The following is a 27,335-nucleotide window of genomic DNA, read 5'->3' on the forward strand; positions in this document are numbered from 1 at the left end:
CTTGGGCTTCTCTCATGGAGGCCCTCAGTCAGACCCAGTGTTGACAAGTGTCAAGACACTCCTCGGGGCGCATCTTGCTTGGGCCTCTCTCCTGGAGGCGCTCAGTCAGACCCATTGTTGACATGTGGCAAGACGCTCCTCGGGGCGCGTCTTGCTTGGGCTTCTCTCCTGGAGTCCCTCAGTCAGACCCATTGTTGACATGTGGCAAGACGCTCCTCAGGGCGCTTCTTGCTTGGGCCTCTCTCCTGGAGGCGCTCAGTCAGACCCAGTGTTGACATGTGGCAAGACTCTACTCGGGGCGCTTCTTGCTTGGGCCTCTCTCCTGGAGGCGCTCAGTCAGACCCAGTGTTGACATGTGGCAAGACGCTCCTCGGGGCACGTCTTGCTTGGGCCTCTCTCCTGGAGGCGCTCAGTCAGACCCAGTGGTAACATGTGGCTAGACGCTCCTCGGGGCACGTATTGCATGGGCCTCTCTCCTGGAGGCCCTCTGTCAGACCCAGTGTTGACATGTGGCAAGACGCTCCTCGGGGCGCGTCTTGCTTGGGCCTCTCTCCTGGAGGCCCTCAATCAGACCCAGTGTTGACACGTGGCAAGATGCTGCTCGGGGCGCGTCTTGCTTGGGCCTCTCTCCTGGAGGCGCTCAGTCAGACCGAGTAGTGACATGTGGCATGACGCTCCTCGGGCAAGTCTTGCTTGGGCCTCTCTCCTGGAGGCGCTCAGTCAGACCCAGTGGTGACATGTGGCAAGACACTCCTCGGGGCGCGTCTTGCTTCGGCCTCTCTCCTGGAGGCCCGCTGTCACACCCAGTGTTGACATGTGGCAAGACGCTCCTAGGGGCGCATCTTGCTTGGGCCTCTCTCCTGGAGGCGCTCAGTCAGACCCAGTGTTGACATGTGGCAAGACACTCCTCGGGGCGCGTCTTGCTTGGGCCTCTCTCCTGGAGGCCCTCTGTCAGACCCAGTGTTGACATGTGGCATGACGCTCCTAGGGGCGCGTCTTGCTTGGCTCTCTCTCCTGGAGGCGCTCAGTCAGACCGAGTGCTGACATGTGGCAAGACGCTCCTCGGGGCGCGTCTTGCTTGGGCCTCTCTCCTGGAGGCGCTCAGTCAGACCCAGTGTTGACATATGGCAAGACGCTCCTCGGGGCGCGTGTTGCTTGGGCCTCTCTCCTGGAGGCGCTCAGTCAGACCCAGTGTTGACATGTGGCAAGACACTCCTCGGGGCGCGTCTTGCTTGGGCCTCTCTCCTGGAGGCCCTCTGTCAGACCCAGTGTTGACATGTGGCATGACGCTCCTAGGGGCGCGTCTTGCTTGGCTCTCTCTCCTGGAGGCGCTCAGTCAGACCGAGTGCTGACATGTGGCAAGACGCTCCTCGGGGCGCGTCTTGCTTGGGCCTCTCTCCTGGAGGCGCTCAGTCAGACCCAGTGGTGACGTATGGCAAGACGCTCCTCGGGGCGCGTATTGCTTGGGCCTCTCTCCTGGAGGCCCTCTGTCAGACCCAGTGTTGACATGTAACAAGACACTCCTCGGGGCGCGTCTTGCTTGGGCTTCTCTCATGGAGGCCCTCAGTCAGACCCAGTGTTGACAAGTGTCAAGACACTCCTCGGGGCGCGTCTTGCTTGGGCCTCTCTCCTGGAGGCGCTCAGTCAGACCCATTGTTGACATGTGGCAAGACACTCCTCGGGGTGCGTCTTGCTTGGGCTTCTCTCCTGGAGGCCCTCAGTCAGACCCATTGTTGACATGTGGCAAGACGCTCCTCGGGGCGCTTCTTGCTTGGACCTCTCTCCTGGAGGCGCTCAGTCAGACCCAGTGTTGACATGTGGCAAGACTCTCCTCGGGGCGCTTCTTGTTTGCGCCTCTCTCCTGGAGGCGCTCAGTCAGACCCAGTGTTGACATGTGGCAAGACGCTCCTCGGTGCACGTCTTGCTTGGGCCTCTCTCCTGGAGGCGCTCAGTCAGACCCAGTGTTGACATGTGGCAAGACACTCCTCGGGGCGCGTCTTGCTTGGGCCTCTCTCCTGGAGGCCCTCTGTCAGACCCAGTGTTGACATGTGGCAAGACGCTCCTAGGGGCGCGTCTTGCTTGGCTCTCTCTCCTGGAGGCGCTCAGTCAGACCGAGTGCTGACATGTGGCAAGACGCTCCTCGGGGCGCATCTTGCTTGGGCCTCTCTCCTGGAGGCGCTCAGTCAGACCCAGTGGTGACGTATGGCAAGACGCTCCTCGGGGCGCATATTGCTTGGGCCTCTCTCCTGGAGGCCCTCTGTCAGACCCAGTGTTGACATGTGGCAAGACACTCCTCGGGGCGCGTCTTGCTTGGGCTTCTCTCATGGAGGCCCTCAGTCAGACCCAGTGTTGACAAGTGTCAAGACACTCCTCGGGGCGCGTCTTGCTTGGGCCTCTCTCCTGGAGGCGCTCAGTCAGACCCATTGTTGACATGTGGCAAGACGCTCCTCGGGGCGCCTCTTGCTTTGGCTTCTCTCCTGGAGGCCCTCAGTCAGACCCATTGTTGACATGTGGCAAGACGCTCCTCGGGGCGCTTCTTGCTTGGGCCTCTCTCCTGGAGGCGCTCAGTCAGACCCAGTGTTGACATGTGGCAAGACTCTCCTCGGGGCGCTTCTTGCTTGGGCCTCTCTCCTGGAGGCGCTCAGTCAGACCCAGTGTTGACATGTGGCAAGACGCTCCTCGGGGCACGTCTTGCTTGGGCCTCTCTCCTGAAGGCGCTCAGTCAGACCCAGTGTTGACATGTGGCAAGACGCTCCTCGGGGCGCGTCTTGCTTGGGCCTCTCTCCTGGAGGCGCTCTGTCAGACCCAGTGTTGACATGTGGCAAGACGCTCCTCGGGGCGGGTCTTACTTGGGCCTCTCTCCTGGAGGCGCTCAGTCAGACCCAGTGTTGACATGTGGCAAGACGCTCCTCGGGGCGCGTCTTGCTTGGGCCTCTCTCCTGGAGGCTCTCAGTCAGACCCTGTGGTGACATGTGGCAAGACGCTCCTCGGGGCGCGTCTTGCTTGGGCCTCTCTCCTGGAGGCGCTCAGTCAGACCCAGTGTTGACATGTGGCAAGACACTCCTCGGTGCGCGTCTTGCTTGGGCCTCTCTCCTGGAGGCCCTCTGTCAGACCCAGTGTTGACATGTGGCAAGACACTCCTCGGGAGGCGTCTTGCTTGGGCTTCTCTCATGGAGGCCCTCAGTCAGACCCAGTGTTGACAAGTGTCAAGACACTCCTCGGGGCGCATCTTGCTTGGGCCTCTCTCCTGGAGGCGCTCAGTCAGACCCATTGTTGACATGTGGCAAGACGCTCCTCGGGGCGCGTCTTGCTTTGGCTTCTCTCCTGGAGTCCCTCAGTCAGACCCATTGTTGACATGTGGCAAGACGCTCCTCGGGGCGCTTCTTGCTTGGGCCTCTCTCCTGGAGGCGCTCAGTCAGACCCAGTGTTGACATGTGGCAAGACTCTACTCGGGGCGCTTCTTGCTTGGGCCTCTCTCCTGGAGGCGCTCAGTCAGACCCAGTGTTGACATGTGGCAAGACGCTCCTCGGGGCACGTCTTGCTTGGGCCTCTCTCCTGGAGGCGCTCAGTCAGACCCAGTGGTAACATGTGGCTAGACGCTCCTCGGGGCACGTATTGCATGGGCCTCTCTCCTGGAGGCCCTCTGTCAGACCCAGTGTTGACATGTGGCAAGACGCTCCTCGGGGCGCGTCTTGCTTGGGCCTCTCTCCTGGAGGCCCTCAATCAGACCCAGTGTTGACACGTGGCAAGATGCTGCTCGGGGCGCGTCTTGCTTGGGCCTCTCTCCTGGAGGCGCTCAGTCAGACCGAGTAGTGACATGTGGCATGACGCTCCTCGGGCAAGTCTTGCTTGGGCCTCTCTCCTGGAGGCGCTCAGTCAGACCCAGTGGTGACATGTGGCAAGACACTCCTCGGGGCGCGTCTTGCTTCGGCCTCTCTCCTGGAGGCCCGCTGTCACACCCAGTGTTGACATGTGGCAAGACGCTCCTAGGGGCGCATCTTGCTCGGGCCTCTCTCCTGGAGGCGCTCAGTCAGACCGAGTGCTGACATGTGGCAAGACGCTCCTCGGGGCGCGTCTTGCTTGGGCCTCTCTCCTGGAGGCGCTCAGTCAGACCCAGTGTTGACATATGGCAAGACGCTCCTCGGGGCGCGTGTTGCTTGGGCCTCTCTCCTGGAGGCGCTCAGTCAGACCCAGTGTTGACATGTGGCAAGACGCTCCTCGGGGCGCGTCTTGCTTGGGCTTCTCTCCTGGAGTCCCTCAGTCAGACCCATTGTTGACATGTGGCAAGACGCTCCTCGGGGCGCGTCTTGCTTGGGCCTCTCTCCTGGAGGTGCTCAGTCAGACCCAGTGGTGACATATGGCAAGACACTCCTCGGGGCGCGTATTGCTTGGGCCTCTCTCCTGGAGGCCCTCAGTCAGACCCAGTGTTGACAGGTGGCAAGACACTCCTCGGAGCGCGTCTTGCTTGGGCCTCTCTCCTGGAGGCCCGCTGTCAGACCCAGTGTTTACATGTGGCAAGACGCTCCTAGGGGCGCATCTTGCTTGGGCCTCTCTCCTGGAGGCCCTCTGTCAGACCCAGTGTTGACATGTGGCAAGACTCTACTCGGGGCGCTTCTTGCTTGGGCCTCTCTCCTGGAGGCGCTCAGTCAGACCCAGTGTTGACATGTGGCAAGACGCTCCTCGGGGCACGTCTTGCTTGGGCCTCTCTCCTGGAGGCGCTCAGTCAGACCCAGTGGTAACATGTGGCTAGACGCTCCTCGGGGCACGTATTGCATGGGCCTCTCTCCTGGAGGCCCTCTGTCAGACCCAGTGTTGACATGTGGCAAGACGCTCCTCGGGGCGCGTCTTGCTTGGGCCTCTCTCCTGGAGGCCCTCAATCAGACCCAGTGTTGACACGTGGCAAGATGCTGCTCGGGGCGCGTCTTGCTTGGGCCTCTCTCCTGGAGGCGCTCAGTCAGACCGAGTAGTGACATGTGGCATGACGCTCCTCGGGCAAGTCTTGCTTGGGCCTCTCTCCTGGAGGCGCTCAGTCAGACCCAGTGGTGACATGTGGCAAGACACTCCTCGGGGCGCGTCTTGCTTCGGCCTCTCTCCTGGAGGCCCGCTGTCACACCCAGTGTTGACATGTGGCAAGACGCTCCTAGGGGCGCATCTTGCTTGGGCCTCTCTCCTGGAGGCGCTCAGTCAGACCGAGTGCTGACATGTGGCAAGACGCTCCTCGGGGCGCGTCTTGCTTGGGCCTCTCTCCTGGAGGCGCTCAGTCAGACCCAGTGTTGACATATGGCAAGACGCTCCTCGGGGCGCGTGTTGCTTGGGCCTCTCTCCTGGAGGCGCTCAGTCAGACCCAGTGTTGACATGTGGCAAGACGCTCCTCGGGGCGCGTCTTGCTTGGGCCTCTCTCCTGGAGGTGCTCAGTCAGACCCAGTGGTGACATATGGCAAGACACTCCTCGGGGCGGGTATTGCTTGGGCCTCTCTCCTGGAGGCCCTCAGTCAGACCCAGTGTTGACAGGTGGCAAGACACTCCTCGGAGCGCGTCTTGCTTGGGCCTCTCTCCTGGAGGCCCGCTGTCAGACCCAGTGTTTACATGTGGCAAGACGCTCCTAGGGGCGCATCTTGCTTGGGCCTCTCTCCTGGAGGCCCTCTGTCAGACCCAGTGTTGACATGTGGCAAGACTCTACTCGGGGCGCTTCTTGCTTGGGCCTCTCTCCTGGAGGCGCTCAGTCAGACCCAGTGTTGACATGTGGCAAGACGCTCCTCGGGGCACGTCTTGCTTGGGCCTCTCTCCTGGAGGCGCTCAGTCAGACCCAGTGGTAACATGTGGCTAGACGCTCCTCGGGGCACGTATTGCATGGGCCTCTCTCCTGGAGGCCCTCTGTCAGACCCAGTGTTGACATGTGGCAAGACGCTCCTCGGGGCGCGTCTTGCTTGGGCCTCTCTCCTGGAGGCCCTCAATCAGACCCAGTGTTGACACGTGGCAAGATGCTGCTCGGGGCGCGTCTTGCTTGGGCCTCTCTCCTGGAGGCGCTCAGTCAGACCGAGTAGTGACATGTGGCATGACGCTCCTCGGGCAAGTCTTGCTTGGGCCTCTCTCCTGGAGGCGCTCAGTCAGACCCAGTGGTGACATGTGGCAAGACACTCCTCGGGGCGCGTCTTGCTTCGGCCTCTCTCCTGGAGGCCCGCTGTCACACCCAGTGTTGACATGTGGCAAGACGCTCCTAGGGGCGCATCTTGCTTGGGCCTCTCTCCTGGAGGCGCTCAGTCAGACCGAGTGCTGACATGTGGCAAGACGCTCCTCGGGGCGCGTCTTGCTTGGGCCTCTCTCCTGGAGGCGCTCAGTCAGACCCAGTGTTGACATATGGCAAGACGCTCCTCGGGGCGCGTGTTGCTTGGGCCTCTCTCCTGGAGGCGCTCAGTCAGACCCAGTGTTGACATGTGGCAAGACGCTCCTCGGGGCGCGTCTTGCTTGGGCCTATCTCCTGGAGGCGCTCAGACAGACCCAGTGTTGACATGCGGCAAGACGCTCCTAGGGGCCCGTCTTGCTTGGGCCTCTCTCCTGGAGGCGCTCAGTCAGACCGAGTGCTGACATGTGGCAAGACGCTCCTCGGGGCGCGTCTTGCTTGGGCCTCTCTCCTGGAGGTGCTCAGTCAGACCCAGTGGTGACATATGGCAAGACACTCCTCGGGGCGCGTATTGCTTGGGCCTCTCTCCTGGAGGCCCTCAGTCAGACCCAGTGTTGACAGGTGGCAAGACACTCCTCGGAGCGCGTCTTGCTTGGGCCTCTCTCCTGGAGGCCCGCTGTCAGACCCAGTGTTTACTTGTGGCAAGACACTCCTAGGGGCGCATCTTGCTTGGGCCTCTCTCCTGGAGGCGCTCAGTCAGACCGAGTGCTGACATGTGGCAAAACGCTCCTCGGGGCGCGTCTTGCTTGGGTCTCTCTCCTTGAGGCGCTCAGTCAGACCCAGTGGTGACATATGGCAAGACACTCCTCGGGGCGCGTATTGCTTGGGCCTCTCTCCTGGAGGCCCTCAGTCAGACCCAGTGTTGACAGGTGGCAAGACACTCCTCGGAGCGCGTCTTGCTTGGGCCTCTCTCCTGGAGGCCCGCTGTCAGACCCAGTGTTTACTTGTGGCAAGCCGCTCCTAGGGGCGCATCTTGCTTGGGCCTCTCTCCTGGAGGCGCTCAGTCAGACCGAGTGCTGACATGTGGCAAAACGCTCCTCGGGGCGCGTCTTGCTTGGGTCTCTCTCCTTGAGGCGCTCAGTCAGACCCAGTGGTGACATATGGCAAGACGCTCCTCGGGGCGCGTGTTGCTTGGGCCTCTCTCCTGGAGGCCCTCTGTCAGACCCAGTGTTGACATGTGGCAAGACACTCCTCGGGGCGCGTCTTGCTTGGGCCTCTCTCCTGGTGGCGCTCAGTCAGACCCAGTGTTGACATGTGGCAAGACGCTCCTAGGGGCGCGTCTTGCTTGGGCCTCTCTCCTGGAGGCGCTCAGTCAGACCGAGTGATGACATGTGGCAAGACGCTCCTCGGGGCGCGTCTTGCTTGGGCCTCACTCCTGGAGGCGCTCAGTCAGACCCAGTGGTGACATATGGCAAGACGCTCCTCGGGGCGCGTATTGCTTGGGCCTCTCTCCTGGAGGCCCTCTGTCAGACCCAGTGGTGACATGTGGCAAGACACTCCTCGGGGCGCGTCTTGCTTGGGCCTCTCTCCTGGAGGCGCTCAGTCAGACCGAGTGCTGACATGTGGCAAGACGCTCCTCGGTGCGCGTCTTGCTTGGGCCTCTCTCCTGGAGGCGCTCAGTCAGACCCAGTGGTGACATATGGCAAGACGCTCCTCGGGGCACGTGTTGCTTGGGCCTCTCTCCTGGAGGCCCTCTGTCAGACCCAGTGTTGACATGTGGCAAGACACTCCTCGGGGCGCGTCTTGCTTGGGCTTCTCCCCTGGAGGCCCTCAGTCAGACCCAGTGTTGACAAGTGTCAAGACGCTCCTCGGGGCACGTCTTGCTTGGGCCTCTCTCCTGGAGGCGCTCAGTCAGACCGAGTGCTGACATGTGGCAAGACGCTCCTCGGTGCGCGTCTTGCTTGGGCCTCTCTCCTGGAGGCGCTCAGTCAGACCCAGTGGTGACATATGGCAAGACGCTCCTCGGGGTGCGTGTTGCGTGGGCCTCTCTCCTGGAGGCCCTCTGTCAGACCCAGTGTTGACATGTGGCAAGACACTCCTCGGGGCGCGTCTTGCTTGGGCTTCTCTCCTGGAGGCCCTCAGTCAGACCCAGTGTTGACAAGTGTCAAGACGCTCCTCGGGGCACGTATTGCTTGGGCCTCTCTCCTGGAGGCGCTCAGTCAGAACCAGTGGTGACATATGGCAAGACGCTCCTCAGGGCTCGTATTGCTTGGGCCTCTCTCCTGGAGGCCTTCTATCAGACCCAGTGTTGACATGTGGCAAGACACTCCTCGGGGCGCGTCTTGCTTGGGCCTGTCTCCTGGAGGCCCTCTGTCAGACCCAGTGTTGACATGTGGCAAGACGCTCCTAGGGGCGCGTCTTGCTTGGCTCTCTCTCCTGGAGGCGCTCAGTCAGACCGAGTGCTGACATGTGGCAAGACGCTCCTCGGGGCGTGTCTTGCTTGGGCCTCTCTCCTGGAGGCGCTCAGTCAGACCCAGTGGTGACATATGGCAAGACGCTCCTCGGGGCGCGTATTTCTTGGGCCTCTCTCCTGGAGGCCCTCTGTCAGACCCAGTGTTGACATGTGGCAAGACACTCCTCGGGGCACGTCTTGCTTGGGCTTCTCTCATGGAGGCCCTCAGTCAGACCCAGTGTTAACAAGTGTCAAGACACTCCTCGGGGCGCGTCTTGCTTGGGCCTCTCTCCTGGAGGCGCTCAGTCAGACTGAGTAGTGACATGTGGCATGACGCTCCTCGGGGCGCGTCTTGCTTGGGCCTCTCTCCTAGAGGCGCTCAGTCAGACCCAGTGGTGACAAGTGTCAAGACGCTCCTCGGGGCGCGTCTTGCTTGGGCCTCTCTCCTGGAGGCGCTCAGTCAGACCCAGTGTTGACATGTGGCAAGACGCTCCTCGGGGCGCATCTTCCTTGGGCCTCTCTCCTGGAGGCGCTCAGTCAGACCCAGTGTTGACATGTGGCAAGACGCTCCTCGGGGCGCGTCTTGCTTGGGCCTCTCTCCTGGAGGCTCTCAGTCAGACCCAGTGGTGACATGTGGCAAGACGCTCCTCGGGGCGCGTCTTGCTTGGGCCTCTCTCCTGGAGGCGCTCAGTCAGACCGAGTGCTGACATGTGGCAAGACGCTCCTCGGGGCGCGTCTTGCTTGGGCCTCTCTCCTGGAGGCGCTCAGTCAGACCCAGTGGTGACATGTGGCAAGACGCTCCTCGGGGCACGTCTTGCTTGGGCCTCTCTCCTGGAGGCCCTCAATCAGACCCAGTGTTGACACGTGGCAAGACGCTCCTCGGGGCGCGTCTTGCTTGGGCCTCTCTCCTGGAGGCTCTCAGTCAGACCCAGTGGTGACATGTGGCAAGACGCTCCTCGGGGCGCTTCTTGCTTGGGCCTCTCTCCTGGAGGCGCTCAGTCAGACCGAGTGCTGACATGTGGCAAGACGCTCCTCGGGGCGCGTCTTGCTTGGGCCTCTCCCCTGGAGGCGCTCAGTCAGACCCAGTGGTGACATGTGGCAAGACGCTCCTCGGGGCACGTCTTGCTTGGGCCTCTCTCCTGGAGGCCCTCAATCAGACCCAGTGTTGACACGTGGCAAGACGCTCCTCGGGCACGTCTTGCTTGGGCCTCTCTCCTGGAGGCGCTCAGTCAGACCCAGTGTTGACATGTGGCAAGACGCTCCTCGGGGCGCGTCTTGCTTGGGCCTCTCTCCTGGAGGCGCTCAGTCAGACCGAGTGCTGACATGTGGCAAGACGCTCCTCGGGGTGCGTCTTGCTTGGGCCTCTCTCCTGGAGGCCCTCTGTCAGACCCAGTGTTGACATGTGGCAAGACGCTCCTCGGCGCGCGTCTTGCTTGGGCCTCTCTCCTGGAGGCCCTCAATCAGACCCAGTGTTGACACGTGGCAAGACGCTCCTCGGGGCGCGTCTTGCTTGGGCCTCTCTCCTGGAGGCGCTCTGTCAGACCCAGTGTTAACAAGTGTCAAGACAATCCTCGGGGCGCGTCTTGCTTGGGCCTCTCTCCTGGAGGCGCTCAGTCAGACCGAGTAGTGACATGTGGCATGACGCTCCTCGGGGCGCGTCTTGCTTGGGCCTCTCTCCTAGAGGCGCTCAGTCAGACCCAGTGGTGACATGTGGCAAGACACTCCTCGGGGCGCGTCTTGCTTGGGCCTCTCTCCTGGAGGCCCTCTGTCAGACCCAGTGTTGACATGTGGCAAGACGCTTCTCGGGGCGCGTCTTGCTTGGGCCTCTCTCATGGAGGCCCTCAGTCAGACCCAGTGTTGACAAGTGTCAAGACGCTCCTCGGGGCGCGTCTTGCTTGGGCCTCTCTCCTGGAGGCCCTCTGTCAGACCCAGTGGTGACATGTGGCAAGACGCTCCTCGGGGCGCGTCTTGCTTGGGCCTCTCTCCTGGAGGCCCTCAATCAGACCCAGTGTTGACACGTGGCAAGACGCTCCTCGGGGCGCGTCTTGCTTGGGCCTCTCTCCTGGAGGCGCTCAGTCAAACCGAGTAGTGACATGTGGCATGACGCTCCTCGGGGCGCGTCTTGCTTGGGCCTCTCTCCTAGAGGCGCTCAGTCAGACCCAGTGGTGACATGTGGCAAGACACTCCTCAGGGCGAGTCTTGCTTGGGCCTCTCTCCTGGAGGCCCTATGTCAGACCCAGTGTTGACATGTGGCAAGACGCTCCTCGGGGCGCGTCTTGCTTGGGCCTCTCTCATGGAGGCCCTCAGTCAGACCCAGTGTTGACAAGTGTCAAGACGCTCCTCGGGGCGCGTCTTACTTGGGCCTCTCTCCTGGAGGCACTCAGTCAGACCCATTGTTGACATGTGGCAAGACGCTCCTTGGGGCGCGTCTTGCTTGGGCTTCTCTCCTGGAGGCCCTCAGTCAGACCCATTGTTGACAAGAGGCAAGACGCTCCTCGGGGCGCTTCTTGCTTGGGCCTCTCTCCTGGAGGCGCTCAGTCAGACCCAGTGTTGACATGTGGCAAGACGCTCCTCGGGGCACGTCTTGCTTGGGCCTCTCTCCTGGAGGCGCTCAGTCAGACCCAGTGTTGACATGTGGCAAGACGCTCCTCGGGGCGCTTCTTGCTTGGGCCTCTCTCCTGGAGGCGCTCAGTCAGACCAAGTGGTGACATGTGGCAAGACGCTCCTCGGGGCGCGTCTTACTTGGGCCTCTCTCCTGGAGGCGCTCAGTCAGACCCAGTGGTGACATGTGGCAAGACGCTCCTCGGGGCACGTATTGCTTGGGCCTCTCTCCTGGAGGCCCTCTGTCAGACCCAGTGTTGACATGTGGCAAGACGCTCCTCGGGGCGCGTCTTGCTTGGGCTTCTCTCATTGAGGCCCTCAGTCAGACCCAGTGTTGACATTTGTCAAGACGCTCCTCGGGGCGTGTCTTGCTTGGGCCTCTCTCCTGGAGGCGCTCAGTCAGACCCAGTGTTGACATGTGGCAAGACACTCCTCGGGATGCGTCTTGCTTGGGCCTCTCTCCTGGAGGCCCTCTGTCAGACCCAGTGTTGACATGTGGCAAGACGCTCTTCGGGGCACGTCTTGCTTGGGCCTCTCTCATGGAGGCCCTCAGTCAGACCCAGTGTTGACAAGTGTCAAGACGCTCCTCAGGGCGCGTCTTGCTTGGGCCTCATTCCTGGAGGCGCTCAGTCAGACCCATTGTTGACATGTGGCAAGACGCTCCTCGGGGCGCGTCTTGCTTGGGCTTCTCTACTGGAGGCCCTCAGTCAGACCCATTGTTGACATGTGGCAAGACGCTCCTCGGGGCGCTTCTTGCTTGGGCCTCTCTCCTGGAGGCGCTCAGTCAGACCCAGTGTTGACATGTGGCAAGACGCTCCTCGGGGCACGTCTTGCTTGGGCCTCTCTCCTGGAGGCGCTCAGTCAGACCCAGTGTTGACATGTGGCAAGACGCTCCTCGGGGAGCGTCTTGCTTGGGCCTCTCTCCTGGAGGCCCTCTGTCAGACCCAGTGTTGACATGTGGCAAGACGCTACAAGGGGCGCGTCTTGCTTGGGCCTCTCTCCTGGAGGCGCTCAGTCAGACCCAGTGGTGACATGTGGCAAGACGCTCCTCGGGGCACGTATTGCTTGGGCCTCTCTCCTGGAGGCCCTCTGTCAGACTCAGTGTTGACATGTGGCAAGACGCTCCTCGGGGCGCGTCTTGCTTGGGCTTCTCTCATTGAGGCCCTCAGTCAGACCCAGTGTTGACATGTGTCAAGACGCTCCTCGGGGCGTGTCTTGCTTGGGCCTCTCTCCTGGAGGCGCTCAGTCAGACCCAGTGTTGACATGTGGCAAGACACTCCTCGGGGCGCGTCTTGCTTGGGCCTCTCTCCTGGAGGCCCTCTGTCAGACCCAGTGTTGACATGTGGCAAGACGCTCTTCGGGGCGCGTCTTGCTTGGGCCTCTCTCATGGAGGCCCTCAGTCAGACCCAGTGTTGACATGTGGCAAGACGCTCCTCGGGGCGCGTCTTGCTTGGGCTTCTCTCCTGGAGGCCCTCAGTCAGACCCATTGTTGACATGTGGCAAGACGCTCCTCGGGGCGCTTCTTGCTTGGGCCTCTCTCCTGGAGGCGCTCAGTCAGACCCAGTGTTGACATGTGGCAAGACGCTCCTCGGGGCACGTCTTGCTTGGGCCTCTCTCCTGTCGGCGCTCAGTCAGACCCAGTGTTGACATGTGGCAAGACGCTCCTCGGGGCGCGTCTTGCTTGGGCCTCTCTCCTGGAGGCCCTCTGTCAGACCCAGTGTTGACATGTGGCAAGACGCTACAAGGGGCGCGTCTTGCTTGGGCCTCTCTCCTGGAGGCGCTCAGTCAGACCGAGTGCTGACATGTGGCAAGACGCTCCTCGGTGCGCGTCTTGTTTGGGCCTCTCTCCTGGAGGCGCTCAGTCAGACCCAGTGTTGACATGTGGCAAGACGCTCCTCGGGGCGCGTCTTACTTGGGCCTCTCTCCTGGAGGCGCTCAGTCAGACCCAGTGTTGACATGTGGCAAGACACTCCTCGGGGCGCGTCTTGCTTGGGCCTCTCTCCTGGAGGCCCTCTGTCAGACCCCGTGTTGACATGTGGCATGACGCTCCTAGGGGCGCGTCTTGCTTGGCTCTCTCTCCTGGAGGCGCTCAGTCAGACCGAGTGCTGACATGTGGCAAGACGCTCCTCGGGGCGCGTCTTACTTGGGCCTCTCTCCTGGAGGCGCTCAGTCAGACCCAGTGTTGACATGTGGCAAGACACTCCTCAAGGCGCGTCTTGCTTGGGCCTCTCTCCTGGAGGCGCTCAGTCAGACCCAGTGTTGACATGTGGCAAGACGCTCCTCGGGGCGCGTCTTGCTTGGGCCTCTCTCCTGGAGGCTCTCAGTCAGACCCAGTGGTGACATGTGGCAAGACGCTCCTCGGGGCGCATCTTGCTTGGGCCTCTCTCCTGGAGGCGCTCAGTCAGAACGAATGCTGACATGTGGCAAGACGCTCCTCGGGGCGTGTCTTGCTTGGGCCTCTCTCCTGGAGGCGCTCAGTCAGACCCAGTGGTGACATGTGGCAAGACGCTCCTCGGGGCACGTCTTGCTTGGGCCTCTCTCCTGGAGGCCCTCAATCAGACCCAGTGTTGACACGTGGCAAGACGCTCCTCGGGCGCGTCTTGCTTGGGCCTCTCTCCTGGAGGCGCTCAGTCAGACCCAGTGTTGACATGTGGCAAGACGCTCCTCGGGGCGCGTCTTGCTTGGGCCTCTCTCCTGGAGGCGCTCAGTCAGACCGAGTGCTGACATGTGGCAAGACGCTCCTCGGGGTGCGTCTTGCTTGGGCCTCTCTCCTGGAGGCCCTCTGTCAGACCCAGTGTTGACATGTGGCAAGACGCTCCTCGGCGCGCGTCTTGCTTGGGCCTCTCTCCTGGAGGCCCTCAATCAGACCCAGTGTTGACACGTGGCAAGACGCTCCTCGGGGCGCGTCTTGCTTGGGCCTCTCTCCTGGAGGCGCTCAGTCAAACCGAGTAGTGACATGTGGCATGACTCTCCTCGGGGCGCGTCTTGCTTGGGCCTCTCTCCTAGAGGCGCTCAGTCAGACCCAGTGGTGACATGTGGCAAGACAATCCTCGGGGCGCGTCTTGCTTGGGCTTCTCTCATGGAGGCCCTCAGTCAGACCCAGTGTTGACAAGTGTCAAGACGCTCCTCAGGGCGCGTCTTGCTTGGGCCTCTCTCCTGGAGGCACTCAGTCAGACCCATTGTTGACATGTGGCAAGACGCTCCTCGGGGCACGTCTTGCTTGGGCTTCTCTCCTGGAGGCCCTCAGTCAGACCCATTGTTGACAAGAGGCAAGACGCTCCTCGGGGCGCTTCTTGTTTGGGCCTCACTCCTGGAGGCGCTCAGTCAGACCCAGTGTTGACATGTGGCAAGACGCTCCTCGGGGCACGTCTTGCTTGGGCCTCTCTCGTGGAGGCGCTCAGTCAGACCCAGTGTTGACATGTGGCAAGACGCTCCTCGGGGCGCGTCTTGCTTGGGCCTATCTCGTGGAGGCGCTCAGTCAGACCAAGTGGTGACATGTGGCAAGACGCTCCTCGGGGCGCGTCTTACTTGGGCCTCTCTCCTGGAGGCACTCAGTCAGACCCAGTGGTGACATGTGGCAAGACGCTCCTCGGGGCACGTATTGCTTGGGCCTCTCTCCTGGAGGCCCTCTGTCAGACCCAGTGTTGACATGTGGCAAGACGCTCCTCGGGGCGCGTCTTGCTTGGGCTTCTCTCATTGAGGCCCTCAGTCAGACCCAGTGTTGACATGTGTCAAGACGCTCCTCGGGGCGTGTCTTGCTTGGGCCTCTCTCCTGGAGGCGCTCAGTCAGACCCAGTGTTGACATGTGGCAAGAAACTCCTCGGGGCGCGTCTTGCTTGGGCCTCTCTCCTGGAGGCCCTCTGTCAGACCCATTATTGACATGTGGCAAGACGCTCTTCGGGGCGCGTCTTGCTGGGGCCTCTCTCATGGAGGCCCTCAGTCAGACCCAGTGTTGACAAGTGTCAAGACGCTCCTCGGGGCGCGTCTTGCTTGGGCCTCATTTCTGGAGGCGCTCAGTCAGACCCATTGTTGACATGTGGCAAGACGCTCCTCGGGGCGCGTCTTGCTTGGGCTTCTCTCCTGGAGGCCCTCAGTCAGACCCAGTGTTGACATGTGGCAAGACGCTCCTCGGGGCACGTCTTGCTTGGGCCTCTCTCCTGGAGGCGCTCAGTCAGACCCAGTGTTGTCATGTGGCAAGACGCTCCTCGGGGCGCGTCTTGCTTGGGCCTCTCTCCTGGAGGCCCTCTGTCAGACCCAGTGTTGACATGTGGCAAGACACTACAAGGGGCGCGTCTTGCTTGGGCCTCTCTCCTGGAGGCGCTCAGTCAGACCGAGTGCTGACATGTGGCAAGACGCTCCTCGGTGCGCGTCTTGCTTGGGCCTCTCTCCTGGAGGCGCTCAGTCAGACCCAGTGTTGACATGTGGCAAGACGCTCCTCGGGGCGCGTCTTACTTGGGCCTCTCTCCTGGAGGCGCTCAGTCAGACCCAGTGTTGACATGTGGCAAGACACTCCTCGGGGCGCGTCTTGCTTGGGCCTCTCTCCTGGAGGCCCTCTGTCAGACCCAGTGTTGACATGTGGCATGACGCTCCTAGGGGCGCGTCTTGCTTGGCTCTCTCTCCTGGAGGCGCTCAGTCAGACCGAGTGCTGACATGTGGCAAGACGCTCCTCGGGGCGCGTCTTGCTTGGGCCTCTCTCCTGGAGGCGCTCAGTCAGACCCAGTGGTGACGTATGGCAAGACGCTCCTCGGGGCGCGTATTGCTTGGGCCTCTCTCCTGGAGGCCCTCTGTCAGACCCAGTGTTGACATGTAACAAGACACTCCTCGGGGCGCGTCTTGCTTGGGCTTCTCTCATGGAGGCCCTCAGTCAGACCCAGTGTTGACAAGTGTCAAGACACTCCTCGGGGCGCGTCTTGCTTGGGCCTCTCTCCTGGAGGCGCTCAGTCAGACCCATTGTTGACATGTGGCAAGACACTCCTCGGGGTGCGTCTTGCTTGGGCTTCTCTCCTGGAGGCCCTCAGTCAGACCCATTGTTGACATGTGGCAAGACGCTCCTCGGGGCGCTTCTTGCTTGGACCTCTCTCCTGGAGGCGCTCAGTCAGACCCAGTGTTGACATGTGGCAAGACTCTCCTCGGGGCGCTTCTTGTTTGCGCCTCTCTCCTGGAGGCGCTCAGTCAGACCCAGTGTTGACATGTCGCAAGACGCTCCTCGGTGCACGTCTTGCTTGGGCCTCTCTCCTGGAGGCGCTCAGTCAGACCCAGTGTTGACATGTGGCAAGACACTCCTCGGGGCGCGTCTTGCTTGGGCCTCTCTCCTGGAGGCCCTCTGTCAGACCCAGTGTTGACATGTGGCAAGACGCTCCTAGGGGCGCGTCTTGCTTGGCTCTCTCTCCTGGAGGCGCTCAGTCAGACCGAGTGCTGACATGTGGCAAGACGCTCCTCGGGGCGCATCTTGCTTGGGCCTCTCTCCTGGAGGCGCTCAGTCAGACCCAGTGGTGACGTATGGCAAGACGCTCCTCGGGGCGCATATTGCTTGGGCCTCTCTCCTGGAGGCCCTCTGTCAGACCCAGTGTTGACATGTGGCAAGACACTCCTCGGGGCGCGTCTTGCTTGGGCTTCTCTCATGGAGGCCCTCAGTCAGACCCAGTGTTGACAAGTGTCAAGACACTCCTCGGGGCGCGTCTTGCTTGGGCCTCTCTCCTGGAGGCGCTCAGTCAGACCCATTGTTGACATGTGGCAAGACGCTCCTCGGGGCGCCTCTTGCTTTGGCTTCTCTCCTGGAGTTCCTCAGTCAGACCCATTGTTGACATGTGGCAAGACGCTCCTCGGGGCGCTTCTTGCTTGGGCCTCTCTCCTGGAGGCGCTCAGTCAGACCCAGTGTTGACATGTGGCAAGACTCTCCTCGGGGCGCTTCTTGCTTGGGCCTCTCTCCTGGAGGCGCTCAGTCAGACCCAGTGTTGACATGTGGCAAGACGCTCCTCGGGGCACGTCTTGCTTGGGCCTCTCTCCTGAAGGCGCTCAGTCAGACCCAGTGTTGACATGTGGCAAGACGCTCCTCGGGGCGCTTCTTGCTTGGGCCTCTCTCCTGGAGGCGCTCTGTCAGACCCAGTGTTGACATGTGGCAAGACGCTCCTCGGGGCGCGTCTTACTTGGGCCTCTCTCCTGGAGGCGCTCAGTCAGACCCAGTGTTGACATGTGGCAAGACGCTCCTCGGGGCGCGTCTTGCTTGGGCCTCTCTCCTGGAGGCTCTCAGTCAGACCCTGTGGTGACATGTGGCAAGACGCTCCTCGGGGCGCGTCTTGCTTGGGCCTCTCTCCTGGAGGCGCTCAGTCAGACCCAGTGTTGACATGTGGCAAGACACTCCTCGGTGCGCGTCTTGCTTGGGCCTCTCTCCTGGAGGCCCTCTGTCAGACCCAGTGTTGACATGTGGCAAGACACTCCTCGGGAGGCGTCTTGCTTGGGCTTCTCTCATGGAGGCCCTCAGTCAGACCCAGTGTTGACAAGTGTCAAGACACTCCTCGGGGCGCATCTTGCTTGGGCCTCTCTCCTGGAGGCGCTCAGTCAGACCCATTGTTGACATGTGGCAAGACGCTCCTCGGGGCGCGTCTTGCTTGGGCTTCTCTCCTGGAGTCCCTCAGTCAGACCCATTGTTGACATGTGGCAAGACGCTCCTCAGGGCGCTTCTTGCTTGGGCCTCTCTCCTGGAGGCGCTCAGTCAGACCCAGTGTTGACATGTGGCAAGACTCTACTCGGGGCGCTTCTTGCTTGGGCCTCTCTCCTGGAGGCGCTCAGTCAGACCCAGTGTTGACATGTGGCAAGACGCTCCTCGGGGCACGTCTTGCTTGGGCCTCTCTCCTGGAGGCGCTCAGTCAGACCCAGTGGTAACATGTGGCTAGACGCTCCTCGGGGCACGTATTGCATGGGCCTCTCTCCTGGAGGCCCTCTGTCAGACCCAGTGTTGACATGTGGCAAGACGCTCCTCGGGGCGCGTCTTGCTTGGGCCTCTCTCCTGGAGGCCCTCAATCAGACCCAGTGTTGACACGTGGCAAGATGCTGCTCGGGGCGCGTCTTGCTTGGGCCTCTCTCCTGGAGGCGCTCAGTCAGACCGAGTAGTGACATGTGGCATGACGCTCCTCGGGCAAGTCTTGCTTGGGCCTCTCTCCTGGAGGCGCTCAGTCAGACCCAGTGGTGACATGTGGCAAGACACTCCTCGGGGCGCGTCTTGCTTCGGCCTCTCTCCTGGAGGCCCGCTGTCACACCCAGTGTTGACATGTGGCAAGACGCTCCTAGGGGCGCATCTTGCTTGGGCCTCTCTCCTGGAGGCGCTCAGTCAGACCGAGTGCTGACATGTGGCAAGACGCTCCTCGGGGCGCGTCTTGCTTGGGCCTCTCTCCTGGAGGCGCTCAGTCAGACCCAGTGTTGACATATGGCAAGACGCTCCTCGGGGCGCGTGTTGCTTGGGCCTCTCTCCTGGAGGCGCTCAGTCAGACCCAGTGTTGACATGTGGCAAGACACTCCTCGGGGCGCGTCTTGCTTGGGCCTCTCTCCTGGAGGCCCTCTGTCAGACCCAGTGTTGACATGTGGCATGACGCTCCTAGGGGCGCGTCTTGCTTGGCTCTCTCTCCTGGAGGCGCTCAGTCAGACCGAGTGCTGACATGTGGCAAGACGCTCCTCGGGGCGCGTCTTGCTTGGGCCTCTCTCCTGGAGGCGCTCAGTCAGACCCAGTGGTGACGTATGGCAAGACGCTCCTCGGGGCGCGTATTGCTTGGGCCTCTCTCCTGGAGGCCCTCTGTCAGACCCAGTGTTGACATGTAACAAGACACTCCTCGGGGCGCGTCTTGCTTGGGCTTCTCTCATGGAGGCCCTCAGTCAGACCCAGTGTTGACAAGTGTCAAGACACTCCTCGGGGCGCGTCTTGCTTGGGCCTCTCTCCTGGAGGCGCTCAGTCAGACCCATTGTTGACATGTGGCAAGACACTCCTCGGGGTGCGTCTTGCTTGGGCTTCTCTCCTGGAGGCCCTCAGTCAGACCCATTGTTGACATGTGGCAAGACGCTCCTCGGGGCGCTTCTTGCTTGGACCTCTCTCCTGGAGGCGCTCAGTCAGACCCAGTGTTGACATGTGGCAAGACTCTCCTCGGGGCGCTTCTTGTTTGCGCCTCTCTCCTGGAGGCGCTCAGTCAGACCCAGTGTTGACATGTGGCAAGACGCTCCTCGGTGCACGTCTTGCTTGGGCCTCTCTCCTGGAGGCGCTCAGTCAGACCCAGTGTTGACATGTGGCAAGACACTCCTCGGGGCGCGTCTTGCTTGGGCCTCTCTCCTGGAGGCCCTCTGTCAGACCCAGTGTTGACATGTGGCAAGACGCTCCTAGGGGCGCGTCTTGCTTGGCTCTCTCTCCTGGAGGCGCTCAGTCAGACCGAGTGCTGACATGTGGCAAGACGCTCCTCGGGGCGCATCTTGCTTGGGCCTCTCTCCTGGAGGCGCTCAGTCAGACCCAGTGGTGACGTATGGCAAGACGCTCCTCGGGGCGCATATTGCTTGGGCCTCTCTCCTGGAGGCCCTCTGTCAGACCCAGTGTTGACATGTGGCAAGACACTCCTCGGGGCGCGTCTTGCTTGGGCTTCTCTCATGGAGGCCCTCAGTCAGACCCAGTGTTGACAAGTGTCAAGACACTCCTCGGGGCGCGTCTTGCTTGGGCCTCTCTCCTGGAGGCGCTCAGTCAGACCCATTGTTGACATGTGGCAAGACGCTCCTCGGGGCGCCTCTTGCTTTGGCTTCTCTCCTGGAGGCCCTCAGTCAGACCCATTGTTGACATGTGGCAAGACGCTCCTCGGGGCGCTTCTTGCTTGGGCCTCTCTCCTGGAGGCGCTCAGTCAGACCCAGTGTTGACATGTGGCAAGACTCTCCTCGGGGCGCTTCTTGCTTGGGCCTCTCTCCTGGAGGCGCTCAGTCAGACCCAGTGTTGACATGTGGCAAGACGCTCCTCGGGGCACGTCTTGCTTGGGCCTCTCTCCTGAAGGCGCTCAGTCAGACCCAGTGTTGACATGTGGCAAGACGCTCCTCGGGGCGCGTCTTGCTTGGGCCTCTCTCCTGGAGGCGCTCTGTCAGACCCAGTGTTGACATGTGGCAAGACGCTCCTCGGGGCGGGTCTTACTTGGGCCTCTCTCCTGGAGGCGCTCAGTCAGACCCAGTGTTGACATGTGGCAAGACGCTCCTCGGGGCGCGTCTTGCTTGGGCCTCTCTCCTGGAGGCTCTCAGTCAGACCCTGTGGTGACATGTGGCAAGACGCTCCTCGGGGCGCGTCTTGCTTGGGCCTCTCTCCTGGAGGCGCTCAGTCAGACCCAGTGTTGACATGTGGCAAGACACTCCTCGGTGCGCGTCTTGCTTGGGCCTCTCTCCTGGAGGCCCTCTGTCAGACCCAGTGTTGACATGTGGCAAGACACTCCTCGGGAGGCGTCTTGCTTGGGCTTCTCTCATGGAGGCCCTCAGTCAGACCCAGTGTTGACAAGTGTCAAGACACTCCTCGGGGCGCATCTTGCTTGGGCCTCTCTCCTGGAGGCGCTCAGTCAGACCCATTGTTGACATGTGGCAAGACGCTCCTCGGGGCGCGTCTTGCTTTGGCTTCTCTCCTGGAGTCCCTCAGTCAGACCCATTGTTGACATGTGGCAAGACGCTCCTCGGGGCGCTTCTTGCTTGGGCCTCTCTCCTGGAGGCGCTCAGTCAGACCCAGTGTTGACATGTGGCAAGACTCTACTCGGGGCGCTTCTTGCTTGGGCCTCTCTCCTGGAGGCGCTCAGTCAGACCCAGTGTTGACATGTGGCAAGACGCTCCTCGGGGCACGTCTTGCTTGGGCCTCTCTCCTGGAGGCGCTCAGTCAGACCCAGTGGTAACATGTGGCTAGACGCTCCTCGGGGCACGTATTGCATGGGCCTCTCTCCTGGAGGCCCTCTGTCAGACCCAGTGTTGACATGTGGCAAGACGCTCCTCGGGGCGCGTCTTGCTTGGGCCTCTCTCCTGGAGGCCCTCAATCAGACCCAGTGTTGACACGTGGCAAGATGCTGCTCGGGGCGCGTCTTGCTTGGGCCTCTCTCCTGGAGGCGCTCAGTCAGACCGAGTAGTGACATGTGGCATGACGCTCCTCGGGCAAGTCTTGCTTGGGCCTCTCTCCTGGAGGCGCTCAGTCAGACCCAGTGGTGACATGTGGCAAGACACTCCTCGGGGCGCGTCTTGCTTCGGCCTCTCTCCTGGAGGCCCGCTGTCACACCCAGTGTTGACATGTGGCAAGACGCTCCTAGGGGCGCATCTTGCTCGGGCCTCTCTCCTGGAGGCGCTCAGTCAGACCGAGTGCTGACATGTGGCAAGACGCTCCTCGGGGCGCGTCTTGCTCGGGCCTCTCTCCTGGAGGCGCTCAGTCAGACCCAGTGTTGACATATGGCAAGACGCTCCTCGGGGCGCGTGTTGCTTGGGCCTCTCTCCTGGAGGCGCTCAGTCAGACCCAGTGTTGACATGTGGCAAGACGCTCCTCGGGGCGCGTCTTGCTTGGGCTTCTCTCCTGGAGTCCCTCAGTCAGACCCATTGTTGACATGTGGCAAGACGCTCCTCGGGGCGCGTCTTGCTTGGGCCTCTCTCCTGGAGGTGCTCAGTCAGACCCAGTGGTGACATATGGCAAGACACTCCTCGGGGCGCGTATTGCTTGGGCCTCTCTCCTGGAGGCCCTCAGTCAGACCCAGTGTTGACAGGTGGCAAGACACTCCTCGGAGCGCGTCTTGCTTGGGCCTCTCTCCTGGAGGCCCGCTGTCAGACCCAGTGTTTACATGTGGCAAGACGCTCCTAGGGGCGCATCTTGCTTGGGCCTCTCTCCTGGAGGCCCTCTGTCAGACCCAGTGTTGACATGTGGCAAGACTCTACTCGGGGCGCTTCTTGCTTGGGCCTCTCTCCTGGAGGCGCTCAGTCAGACCCAGTGTTGACATGTGGCAAGACGCTCCTCGGGGCACGTCTTGCTTGGGCCTCTCTCCTGGAGGCGCTCAGTCAGACCCAGTGGTAACATGTGGCTAGACGCTCCTCGGGGCACGTATTGCATGGGCCTCTCTCCTGGAGGCCCTCTGTCAGACCCAGTGTTGACATGTGGCAAGACGCTCCTCGGGGCGCGTCTTGCTTGGGCCTCTCTCCTGGAGGCCCTCAATCAGACCCAGTGTTGACACGTGGCAAGATGCTGCTCGGGGCGCGTCTTGCTTGGGCCTCTCTCCTGGAGGCGCTCAGTCAGACCGAGTAGTGACATGTGGCATGACGCTCCTCGGGCAAGTCTTGCTTGGGCCTCTCTCCTGGAGGCGCTCAGTCAGACCCAGTGGTGACATGTGGCAAGACACTCCTCGGGGCGCGTCTTGCTTCGGCCTCTCTCCTGGAGGCCCGCTGTCACACCCAGTGTTGACATGTGGCAAGACGCTCCTAGGGGCGCATCTTGCTTGGGCCTCTCTCCTGGAGGCGCTCAGTCAGACCGAGTGCTGACATGTGGCAAGACGCTCCTCGGGGCGCGTCTTGCTTGGGCCTCTCTCCTGGAGGCGCTCAGTCAGACCCAGTGTTGACATATGGCAAGACGCTCCTCGGGGCGCGTGTTGCTTGGGCCTCTCTCCTGGAGGCGCTCAGTCAGACCCAGTGTTGACATGTGGCAAGACGCTCCTCGGGGCGCGTCTTGCTTGGGCCTCTCTCCTGGAGGTGCTCAGTCAGACCCAGTGGTGACATATGGCAAGACACTCCTCGGGGCGGGTATTGCTTGGGCCTCTCTCCTGGAGGCCCTCAGTCAGACCCAGTGTTGACAGGTGGCAAGACACTCCTCGGAGCGCGTCTTGCTTGGGCCTCTCTCCTGGAGGCCCGCTGTCAGACCCAGTGTTTACATGTGGCAAGACGCTCCTAGGGGCGCATCTTGCTTGGGCCTCTCTCCTGGAGGCCCTCTGTCAGACCCAGTGTTGACATGTGGCAAGACTCTACTCGGGGCGCTTCTTGCTTGGGCCTCTCTCCTGGAGGCGCTCAGTCAGACCCAGTGTTGACATGTGGCAAGACGCTCCTCGGGGCACGTCTTGCTTGGGCCTCTCTCCTGGAGGCGCTCAGTCAGACCCAGTGGTAACATGTGGCTAGACGCTCCTCGGGGCACGTATTGCATGGGCCTCTCTCCTGGAGGCCCTCTGTCAGACCCAGTGTTGACATGTGGCAAGACGCTCCTCGGGGCGCGTCTTGCTTGGGCCTCTCTCCTGGAGGCCCTCAATCAGACCCAGTGTTGACACGTGGCAAGATGCTGCTCGGGGCGCGTCTTGCTTGGGCCTCTCTCCTGGAGGCGCTCAGTCAGACCGAGTAGTGACATGTGGCATGACGCTCCTCGGGCAAGTCTTGCTTGGGCCTCTCTCCTGGAGGCGCTCAGTCAGACCCAGTGGTGACATGTGGCAAGACACTCCTCGGGGCGCGTCTTGCTTCGGCCTCTCTCCTGGAGGCCCGCTGTCACACCCAGTGTTGACATGTGGCAAGACGCTCCTAGGGGCGCATCTTGCTTGGGCCTCTCTCCTGGAGGCGCTCAGTCAGACCGAGTGCTGACATGTGGCAAGACGCTCCTCGGGGCGCGTCTTGCTTGGGCCTCTCTCCTGGAGGCGCTCAGTCAGACCCAGTGTTGACATATGGCAAGACGCTCCTCGGGGCGCGTGTTGCTTGGGCCTCTCTCCTGGAGGCGCTCAGTCAGACCCAGTGTTGACATGTGGCAAGACGCTCCTCGGGGCGCGTCTTCCTTGGGCCTATCTCCTGGAGGCGCTCAGACAGACCCAGTGTTGACATGCGGCAAGACGCTCCTAGGGGCCCGTCTTGCTTGGGCCTCTCTCCTGGAGGCGCTCAGTCAGACCGAGTGCTGACATGTGGCAAGACGCTCCTCGGGGCGCGTCTTGCTTGGGCCTCTCTCCTGGAGGTGCTCAGTCAGACCCAGTGGTGACATATGGCAAGACACTCCTCGGGGCGCGTATTGCTTGGGCCTCTCTCCTGGAGGCCCTCAGTCAGACCCAGTGTTGACAGGTGGCAAGACACTCCTCGGAGCGCGTCTTGCTTGGGCCTCTCTCCTGGAGGCCCGCTGTCAGACCCAGTGTTTACTTGTGGCAAGACACTCCTAGGGGCGCATCTTGCTTGGGCCTCTCTCCTGGAGGCGCTCAGTCAGACCGAGTGCTGACATGTGGCAAAACGCTCCTCGGGGCGCGTCTTGCTTGGGTCTCTCTCCTTGAGGCGCTCAGTCAGACCCAGTGGTGACATATGGCAAGACACTCCTCGGGGCGCGTATTGCTTGGGCCTCTCTCCTGGAGGCCCTCAGTCAGACCCAGTGTTGACAGGTGGCAAGACACTCCTCGGAGCGCGTCTTGCTTGGGCCTCTCTCCTGGAGGCCCGCTGTCAGACCCAGTGTTTACTTGTGGCAAGCCGCTCCTAGGGGCGCATCTTGCTTGGGCCTCTCTCCTGGAGGCGCTCAGTCAGACCGAGTGCTGACATGTGGCAAAACGCTCCTCGGGGCGCGTCTTGCTTGGGTCTCTCTCCTTGAGGCGCTCAGTCAGACCCAGTGGTGACATATGGCAAGACGCTCCTCGGGGCGCGTGTTGCTTGGGCCTCTCTCCTGGAGGCCCTCTGTCAGACCCAGTGTTGACATGTGGCAAGACACTCCTCGGGGCGCGTCTTGCTTGGGCCTCTCTCCTGGTGGCGCTCAGTCAGACCCAGTGTTGACATGTGGCAAGACGCTCCTAGGGGCGCGTCTTGCTTGGGCCTCTCTCCTGGAGGCGCTCAGTCAGACCGAGTGATGACATGTGGCAAGACGCTCCTCGGGGCGCGTCTTGCTTGGGCCTCACTCCTGGAGGCGCTCAGTCAGACCCAGTGGTGACATATGGCAAGACGCTCCTCGGGGCGCGTATTGCTTGGGCCTCTCTCCTGGAGGCCCTCTGTCAGACCCAGTGGTGACATGTGGCAAGACACTCCTCGGGGCGCGTCTTGCTTGGGCCTCTCTCCTGGAGGCGCTCAGTCAGACCGAGTGCTGACATGTGGCAAGACGCTCCTCGGTGCGCGTCTTGCTTGGGCCTCTCTCCTGGAGGCGCTCAGTCAGACCCAGTGGTGACATATGGCAAGACGCTCCTCGGGGCACGTGTTGCTTGGGCCTCTCTCCTGGAGGCCCTCTGTCAGACCCAGTGTTGACATGTGGCAAGACACTCCTCGGGGCGCGTCTTGCTTGGGCTTCTCCCCTGGAGGCCCTCAGTCAGACCCAGTGTTGACAAGTGTCAAGACGCTCCTCGGGGCACGTCTTGCTTGGGCCTCTCTCCTGGAGGCGCTCAGTCAGACCGAGTGCTGACATGTGGCAAGACGCTCCTCGGTGCGCGTCTTGCTTGGGCCTCTCTCCTGGAGGCGCTCAGTCAGACCCAGTGGTGACATATGGCAAGACGCTCCTCGGGGTGCGTGTTGCGTGGGCCTCTCTCCTGGAGGCCCTCTGTCAGACCCAGTGTTGACATGTGGCAAGACACTCCTCGGGGCGCGTCTTGCTTGGGCTTCTCTCCTGGAGGCCCTCAGTCAGACCCAGTGTTGACAAGTGTCAAGACGCTCCTCGGGGCACGTATTGCTTGGGCCTCTCTCCTGGAGGCGCTCAGTCAGAACCAGTGGTGACATATGGCAAGACGCTCCTCAGGGCTCGTATTGCTTGGGCCTCTCTCCTGGAGGCCTTCTATCAGACCCAGTGTTGACATGTGGCAAGACACTCCTCGGGGCGCGTCTTGCTTGGGCCTGTCTCCTGGAGGCCCTCTGTCAGACCCAGTGTTGACATGTGGCAAGACGCTCCTAGGGGCGCGTCTTGCTTGGCTCTCTCTCCTGGAGGCGCTCAGTCAGACCGAGTGCTGACATGTGGCAAGACGCTCCTCGGGGCGTGTCTTGCTTGGGCCTCTCTCCTGGAGGCGCTCAGTCAGACCCAGTGGTGACATATGGCAAGACGCTCCTCGGGGCGCGTATTTCTTGGGCCTCTCTCCTGGAGGCCCTCTGTCAGACCCAGTGTTGACATGTGGCAAGACACTCCTCGGGGCACGTCTTGCTTGGGCTTCTCTCATGGAGGCCCTCAGTCAGACCCAGTGTTAACAAGTGTCAAGACACTCCTCGGGGCGCGTCTTGCTTGGGCCTCTCTCCTGGAGGCGCTCAGTCAGACTGAGTAGTGACATGTGGCATGACGCTCCTCGGGGCGCGTCTTGCTTGGGCCTCTCTCCTAGAGGCGCTCAGTCAGACCCAGTGGTGACAAGTGTCAAGACGCTCCTCGGGGCGCGTCTTGCTTGGGCCTCTCTCCTGGAGGCGCTCAGTCAGACCCAGTGTTGACATGTGGCAAGACGCTCCTCGGGGCGCATCTTCCTTGGGCCTCTCTCCTGGAGGCGCTCAGTCAGACCCAGTGTTGACATGTGGCAAGACGCTCCTCGGGGCGCGTCTTGCTTGGGCCTCTCTCCTGGAGGCTCTCAGTCAGACCCAGTGGTGACATGTGGCAAGACGCTCCTCGGGGCGCGTCTTGCTTGGGCCTCTCTCCTGGAGGCGCTCAGTCAGACCGAGTGCTGACATGTGGCAAGACGCTCCTCGGGGCGCGTCTTGCTTGGGCCTCTCTCCTGGAGGCGCTCAGTCAGACCCAGTGGTGACATGTGGCAAGACGCTCCTCGGGGCACGTCTTGCTTGGGCCTCTCTCCTGGAGGCCCTCAATCAGACCCAGTGTTGACACGTGGCAAGACGCTCCTCGGGGCGCGTCTTGCTTGGGCCTCTCTCCTGGAGGCTCTCAGTCAGACCCAGTGGTGACATGTGGCAAGACGCTCCTCGGGGCGCTTCTTGCTTGGGCCTCTCTCCTGGAGGCGCTCAGTCAGACCGAGTGCTGACATGTGGCAAGACGCTCCTCGGGGCGCGTCTTGCTTGGGCCTCTCCCCTGGAGGCGCTCAGTCAGACCCAGTGGTGACATGTGGCAAGACGCTCCTCGGGGCACGTCTTGCTTGGGCCTCTCTCCTGGAGGCCCTCAATCAGACCCAGTGTCGACACGTGGCAAGACGCTCCTCGGGGCGCGTCTTGCTTGGGCCTCTCTCCTGGAGGCGCTCAGTCAGACCCAGTGTTGACATGTGGCAAGACGCTCCTCGGGGCGCGTCTTACTTGGGCCTC

Source organism: Nothobranchius furzeri, chromosome 18 (assembly GCF_043380555.1).
Source record: "Nothobranchius furzeri strain GRZ-AD chromosome 18, NfurGRZ-RIMD1, whole genome shotgun sequence".
NCBI lineage: Eukaryota > Metazoa > Chordata > Actinopteri > Cyprinodontiformes > Nothobranchiidae > Nothobranchius > Nothobranchius furzeri.